This window comes from Tupaia chinensis, unplaced genomic scaffold (genome assembly GCF_000334495.1).
Source record: "Tupaia chinensis unplaced genomic scaffold, TupChi_1.0 Scaffold000671_2, whole genome shotgun sequence".
Lineage (NCBI taxonomy): Eukaryota > Metazoa > Chordata > Mammalia > Scandentia > Tupaiidae > Tupaia > Tupaia belangeri.
The window spans coordinates 296,421-304,327 of record NW_006160194.1 but is presented as its reverse complement, the minus strand read 5'-3'; the positions used below and the strand labels follow the sequence as shown (position 1 = coordinate 304,327).

The window sequence follows — 7,907 nt, the reverse complement described above, 5'->3', positions numbered from 1 at the left end:
AGCGAGCAGCATCTGCTGGGCTGTGGTCATGGCCTCCACGTCCATGAAGCCCATTTTCAGTCGGGACATGAACGAGGCCAAGTGGAAGGTGCACGGGCACTACCACGTCCATATGAAGAGCTGCCGCACACTGTGCACTTATTCCAGTGGGACTTCACTGTGAAACAGGGACAGGATAAACATCAGGAATTGTTTATAAAGAATGTCCGTGTCACAGACCCTAGAGTGGTAGATCTTCTGGTCATTAAGGGAAAGATGGAACAGGAGGAAACGATTAAAGTATGGAAGCAGTGGACACACGTAATGGGGTTCCTTCCACGAAACAGAAGCACCAAGGCCAAGGACTTCCTGTCCAAGTTCTACAGTGGCCATGACCCATCAAGTCCATCAGTGGAAAGGTGCATGTTAATATTTAATTATTTTAGAGCACAAGTAAATTCATTATATGATGGTCACTTTGATAGACTTCCATTAGCAAGCTAAAAACAAAACAAAACAAAATAAAACCTCTGCCTTTCAAAGAGATAAATCGGGATGAAACACTGTGGATTGTTATGATTCTTTACACACTCTCCCTCCTGTCTCCACTACTGTCACACATGACCTGGCTAAATATCTAATCCATTTCCTTGGGGATCACTCCCAGTACCAAGTTTTCATCAGTCAGATTTTTTACTATAAATAGAACCCATTCCAACTAGCTTAAGCAACTGAATGGGTCACATAATCTCCAGGAGGGTCAGAGAATCAGTTAGGGACCGTGCAGCATAGACACACCAAAATGGTCCCACAGAACTGCTGGTGGTGAGCTTGTGCTGTGGGTGCTGTATATCACGAGGGCACTGGGGAGCAGGGGCCACCACCAGAATCCGCAGTTTCAGGAAGCTGGGCACCTTTCAGCCATGCTCACCCACTTCACACACTTGCTTCCCAATTCTAGTCCTGCCCTGGTGTGGGGCCCCAAAGTCACATGGCTGTGGATGACTACAAGGAGCAGCTGAAAAGCACAATCACAGCTTTGACTTTAATGTAGTCTGGAAAAATCTCCTCAAAGACAGGGTGTTCAAAAGGTGCAGGCAGCCAAAAAGCATACCAAATGTTCACAAATTATACCAACTAGCCATTTCCCTCCTTCAGCCCCCTTCTCTCTCAGCTTATTCCCCAAACTGCTCCCTTAAGTTCAGCAATTTGATGCTCTTTCACTTCACTCTGCCAAGGTAATCATTTTCAGCTCTAGTACCTGTTTCTTCTGGCATTTGTTTAAATAGTTATTAATTTTTTCCAGTTTTAATACCACCTATTCAATGTCTACTGAATAGAGAGAGGCATGGCTTTCTAACAGAGACTACCTCTACCTTCTTACATCTCCCCACAATGTACTTAATATGTTTTGATTCAATTAGTAGTTTGATGATCACAGCTTATGACTATGTGAACATGACTCAGAACTGAATCATACTGCATGCTACTGTTACGTGGCCATCTTTACACTATTTAACTGAAATAAATAGTTGTCCCCTTTTGCTTGCTTGGTTTTCGGTATACTTTCACTAATTTACCCCCCAAACTCCCACTAGAAGTATAAATCTCAACATCTCAGAGTATCTATCAGCTGTTCATGGTTTTGTAACATTCCTTTGGAGCCCCGTTATACTCACCACTGTGGCCTAGCTGGCAAATACAGGCACAGCTGTTTTTACTCTGGAAATTCCCTTTATCTCCTTGCTGAATTCTCCATCTCCTAGATTCCATGACAAGACCCAGCTTTCAAGGAGATGAAGCAAATAGGTAAATACATTAAGAATAATGAGAGCAGGATTCTCACCATCAGAGCAGGGAGTTAAAAAGATAGGATGCAGCCTAGAAGGAACCGTATGATCAAAAATGGTAGCACTGGTGTGAATTCATGGTTTCTAATACAGATATATATACACATAGTTAATTTTCAAGTTTTGACCAGAGAATCAACAATACACAGGCAGCAATGAACAACAAACTTAGTTCTCAGGTCCTTGGCTTCTATAATATTATTATCCATTAGAAGGAATGAGTGTTCTGGAGAGCTAGCTTGAGCAACTAAGGGGCTCCCATACTTGCAGCACCAACACGGCAAAACAACACCTCAGAACCGCTTCCATGGCAACCTTATATTGGTAACTTAAAATTAAATAAAATTTTAAAAAATATTTAATTTACTATTATTATTATTATTATTAATTTAACCAGAGAAAGAGAGGGAAAGTGAAAAGGCAAGCCACCAGGTCAGGAACTAAAACAAGGGTTGGCCATGTGGGAGTCCAGTGCACTAAGTACCACACCACATGGCATCCCCAAATAAATAGTTTTTCTAAAAGAAAGAAAACATGCCAACATGCCAAAATAAACAAACAAAAGGGCACTTCAAAAAGTTTGTGGGATGGGACCAGCAAATGGCATAATGACAACATTGCTGGACTCTCATGTAGTCAACCGCGGTTCAAGTCCCGGACCTGGTGGCTTAATCTCGCGACAGGCACATGTGTGTGCATGCCCAAGATCATGGGGAGAATGGAGGAGAAAGGATTGTGGTGTGGGGACCAGCAGTTAGCGTAATGGCTATGTCACTGGATTCCCATGTAATTGACCGCGGTTCATGTCCTGGACCTGGTGGCTTAATACTCAAGCCAGGCGCGTGTGCGTGCATGCCCAAGATCCCAAAGGGAGAATGAAGGAGAAGGGAATGCGGCGTGGCCATCCCCTCTGGGGGGGGGGGGGATTTCTCACTTTCTGTCTCTCTGTCTCTCTCTGTCTGTGCGTCCCATAGCAAAAAAAAAAAAAAAAAAAAAAACCCTCTCCAAATGTAATACATAAAACCTGATGGAAGAATGTCTGAAGGAGATGCATGTTTGATTTTAGTAGTATGTCTGTTAGTTCAAAGGATGTACAAAGTTTTATGAATGTGAGTCTCTGCTTTTGAAAATTGCTTGTACTACCTGTACTCTTAAAAAATATCATTGTTGGGGCTGGCAGGTGGCGTGGTGGTTAAGGTACTAGACTCCCACATGGCTGACCGTGGCTCAAGTCCTGGACCCAACAGCTTGCTTTCTCTCTCTCTCTCTGGTCAAATTAAAATAAATAAATAATAAAAATAAAATAGAGTTAAAATTCTTTAAAAATATATATATATCAATGGGACCAGCAGTTAGCATAATGGCTATGTTGCTAGACTCCCATGTAGTCGACCGCAGTTCAAGTCCCAGACCTGGCCACTTAAACTCACACCGGGCACGTATGCGTGCGTGCCCAAATACGTGCCCAAGATCCAAAGAGGAGAATGGAGGAGAAGGGATTGCGGCGTGGCCATGCCCCCCGGGGGGGAGGTGATTTCTTGCTTTCTATCTAGCTCTGTCTTTCTGGCAAGCACACGCACCCTATAGCGAAAACCTCTCCAAAAAAAAAAAAAAAAACACATATATATATCATTCATGAAAAACCAACTGAAGGAACCAGCAGTTAGCGTAATGGCTATGTTGCTGGACTCCCACGTAGTCGACCGCGGTTCACGTCCCGGACCCGGTGGCTTAAAACTCACGCCGGGCGCGTGTGCGTGCGTGCCCAAGATCCCGAGAGGAGAATGGAGGAGAAGGGATTGCGGCATGACCATCCCCCCTGGGGGGTGATTTCTCGCTTTCTATCTCTATGTCTCTCTCTGTCTGTCTGGCGAGCGCACGCGCCCTACAGTGAAAATCTCTCCAAAAAAAAAAAAAAAACCAACTGAATAAGACAATCAGAAACTCCTAGCATTCAAATTAAACACTTCTTGAGTAAATAATTTTGCACTGCAAAATGTTTTAGGATAAATTCTGTTATATCAACCCCAATAAAGTTAATTAGTTTAATTGAAAAAAAAATACCATTCATAAAATACTATCAAAAAAAAAAAAAAACCCAAGGAATAATTCCAGATCAAAGGTGACTATTGATATGCCCACTAAATACAAAATGTAATCCTGGGTTGAATTCTGAACCTCTGAAAAACATTACTCAGACCAGTGAAGTTTAAATGGGGTCTACAGATTAGAGGTATTACTGAATTAATGATCTAATTTCTTGATTTTGATAATTATAATTATCAGTATAATTTGACAATTATACTGTAGTTATGAGGGAAAACACCCATATTCTGTGTGTACTGATTGTGTAACAGCAGCACGCACTGATTTCTTTTAAAAAAATAAAACTGAACCCGGGGCCCAACAGGTAGCATTGGTGGTTGAGGTGCCAGACTCCCACATGGTCAAATGTGGTTCGAGTCCTGGACCTTGTGGCTTGCTTTCTCCATCTCTTGCTGGTCAAACTGAAGAATAAATAAAATAAAATGAATAATTCTTTTTTTTTTTTTTAAGAAAAGTCCCCCATAACTCAATAAAAGATAAATAACTAAATTAAAAAGAAAGAAAGAAAAGAAAAACCCAGCTACTATGACACAGTGGTAATGTTAGCATCCAGCACTGTTGGAAGCCACATGGCTGACCAGACCCAACCTGGTGGTTTGGATCCTGGGTCAGCCTTAAAAAAAACATGCTAGGTGCCCATGTGTGTACAAGCATCCAAATTTCTTTTTTTTTTTTTGGAGAGGTTTTTGCTATAGGGCGTGTGTGCTCACCAGACAGACAGAGAGAGACATAGAGACAGAAAGCAAGAAATCACCCCCCAGGGGGATGGCCACGCCACAATCCCTTCTCCTCTTGGTATCTTGGGCACGCATGCACACACGCCCGGTGTGAGTTTAAGCCACCTGGTCCGGGACTCAAACCATGGTCAACTGCGTGGGAGTCCAGCGACATAGCCATTACGCTAACTGCTGATCCCAAGCACCCAAATTTCTGAAGGGCTGGAGAATCGAGGAGGGTGGATTGTGGCATGACGATACCTTCTCAAGGGTACTCTCTCTCCCTCTCTTTCTCGAAGGTCCTCTCTCACCCACACACACAATTTTCAATCATAAAAGGGGAAGGGGGAGGAAAGAAAACGGATCTAATCATTTCTCCACATAAGCACATGAGAAGCACATGCTCAACATCATTAGCCACTAAGGAAATACAAATCAAAAACAAAAATACAGAAATATCACTTCACAGTCCTTGCAATGATTACAACTTAAAAAGACAATAACAAATGTTGGTAATGATATGGAGAAATCGGCACCCTTATGAACCCTAGTCAGAATGTAAAATGATGCAGCCACTTTGAAAACAGTCTGGCAGTTCCTCAAAAAGGTAAATGTAAGAGTTAAAATACAGGGCAGCTGGATTCCACATGGCCAACTACGTGGCTCAAATCCTGAACCCAGCAGCTTGAAAATACACCAGGCATATGTGTGTACGTGCCCAAAATCCTGAAAGGAGAAATGGATAAGGGATTATGACATTACTACCTCCCCCCACCAGGGTGCTTTCCCATTTTTTGTCTCTATGTCTCTCTAGCAAGCAAGCACACTCTCTCGCAAATTAAAACAATACAAAAAACTGAAAATATGAGCCCCTCCTAAGCAATGATTCCACTCCTAAGTATTTCCAAATACTTAGAAATTAAATCATCCTATCCATACCAACACTTGTACACAAGGATCTTGCAAAGTGGTTTAGGCAGCAGGAGCAGGGAACCAGCATGGTCACTTGCAAACAGGAGACTGATGAAATGCTGCTTTCTTGCATAAGCCAGTCATCCAAACAGCACCACCAGCAGTCTCATGCAGCAACCTACCCACAGCCTCAGCCAGACCCAGGTCATGGAAATACACTAAGTATGCCAGGAAGGTCTCTGAACATCAACCAGGATCCCTTCCATGTCAGTTAGAATCACAGAGCATCACATTTTACCACTGTGGCACCATCCAACCCCCCATGGTTTTCAAGCCATTCACAGTAAGAAATCACAGGCTTCCATCAGTGTTAACCCAAGACGTCTTCCACCAGTGAGTATAGGACCCTCCCTGGATGTTTCAACTTACTCTATGCTGGTCTTCTGCCCTTAAAGCATCTAGGCTGAGTTTGTTCAAACCTGTGGCTTCAGATTTTTTTTTTCTGGAAAGGTTTTTGCTATAGGGTGTGTGCACTCACCAGAAAGATGGAGAGAGACAGACGGTAAGCAAGAAATCATCCCCCAGGGGGGATGGCCACACAGCAATCCCTTCTCCTCCATTCTCCTCTCGGGATCTTGGGCATGTACGCACATGCGCCCCACATGAGTTTAAGCCACCGGGTCTAGGACTCAAACCGCAGTCAACTACATGGGAGTCCAGTGACATAGCCATTACACCAACTGCTGGTCGCACTTGTGGCTTCAGATTTAAGGAAACACACACACACACACACACAAACACACACACGCAGATATATGGACATAAAAATTTAGACGTGGGGCCAGCAGATGACGTAGTGGTTACATCACTGGACTCTCACATGGTCGACACAGTTCCAGTCCTGGATCCAGTGGTTTGAAAATCATACCAGGTACATGTGCATATGTGTCCAAGATCCCCAGAGAAGAATAGAGGAGAAGGGATATACGTATGGGCATTCCCCCGGGGCGGGGGCAGTGATTTCTCACTTTCCCTCTCACTGTCTCTTTTTCTCTCTCTGGCGAGTACATGCACCTATGGTGAAAACCTCTTTAAAAAAAATTAGACATAACCAGTTTTGCTGATTTCTTCTTTCTTCATATGTCTCACACCCCACACACCTACATCTTCTCCTTTATTAATTTTCCACTGTCAGAATAAATCCTCAAGTAACATTTTTCTCTAATGAAAAATATATGCAATATATTAATATATAATATTAATTGCATATATTAAGGGAAAAGAAAAGAATTCGACCCAGCTGTGGTTGTGTACACTGATAAACATTGCTATTCGTTAAGCTGAAGCCACATGTGAGGCTCAGGATCATTTCCCAGCCCACTCTAAAATGCCAAGTATGATAGTGAACGTGTAGTTTCAGCTACTCAGGAGGCTAAGGCAGAAGGACCTCAACACTGGAAGAACTTGTAAAGAAAAAAGAAAAAAGAGCGCAGGCAGCAGAAGGAGCAGTAGGGTTTATCTGCTCAGCTCCGCGAAGGCTCTAGGTGCGCCGCGGCCTCTCAGGCACCCAGCACACACCCTGTCCGCAGCCAAGAGGCCCAAGGTCAGCTCAGCCGAGGGGGCGGCCAAGGAAGAGCCCAAGAGATCGATGAGGTCGGCTAAACCTGCTCCTGCAAAAGTGGAGATGAAGCCAAAAAAGGCGGCAGGGAAGGATAAATCTTCAGACAAAAGAGTGCAGACAAAAGGGAAAGGGAAGCAAACGGGAAACAGGCTGAAGTGGCCAACCGAGACACGAAGAAACATTGACCTGCAGAAAATGGAGAAACTACCAACGAGGAGATCTACCCTCTGATGAAGCAGGCGAGAAGGAAATCCAGTCTGAGTAATGTCATATACCAAATTATCAACGGTCCCTGTCTCCCTTCCTGTACAATTCAGAGTATTTTATCAACTATTTGTAAATCCAAGTTTTCTAGAAGCTCTAGAAACATTTAGAAAATTCCACTTGATCACATTTTTTAAATGCAAATGCTTTTTTTTAAAAGGTGAAATCATTTACTTGTTGCTAATTTTTCAGTACAACCAGAAAATAGTGGGATATCAACTTATAAGAGGCTTTGACTCTCTTATGTGTCAGCTTAACATTCCATGCGTGGGACGGGTGGGTAGTTTTTATATCCTAAATACAAAGCATACCACATGGCAGTTTAGAGTCACAAGTCATGCATTTAATGTGTCTTGACTATTTTAAATTACTTCTGTTATGTTTTTAGTAGTATTGCCTCCTAAAGAAAACCACTCTGATTATTGCTCTCCCTGTCAGAATTGTGTGTACTCTGTAACA

At 43.0% G+C, this 7,907-nt stretch overlaps 1 protein-coding gene and 1 pseudogene across 1 annotated transcript in view; one reads left to right on the top strand and one right to left on the bottom strand.

Annotated features, from left to right (window-relative positions):
* LOC106736156 (60S ribosomal protein L35-like) overlaps positions 1-163 on the top strand; it is a 40,423-nt pseudogene extending 40,260 nt beyond the window's left edge.
* Positions 1-7,907, bottom strand: part of RCOR1 (REST corepressor 1) — a gene marked incomplete at its 5' end in the record, with an annotated part of 147,248 nt that overhangs the window by 101,298 nt on the left and 38,043 nt on the right.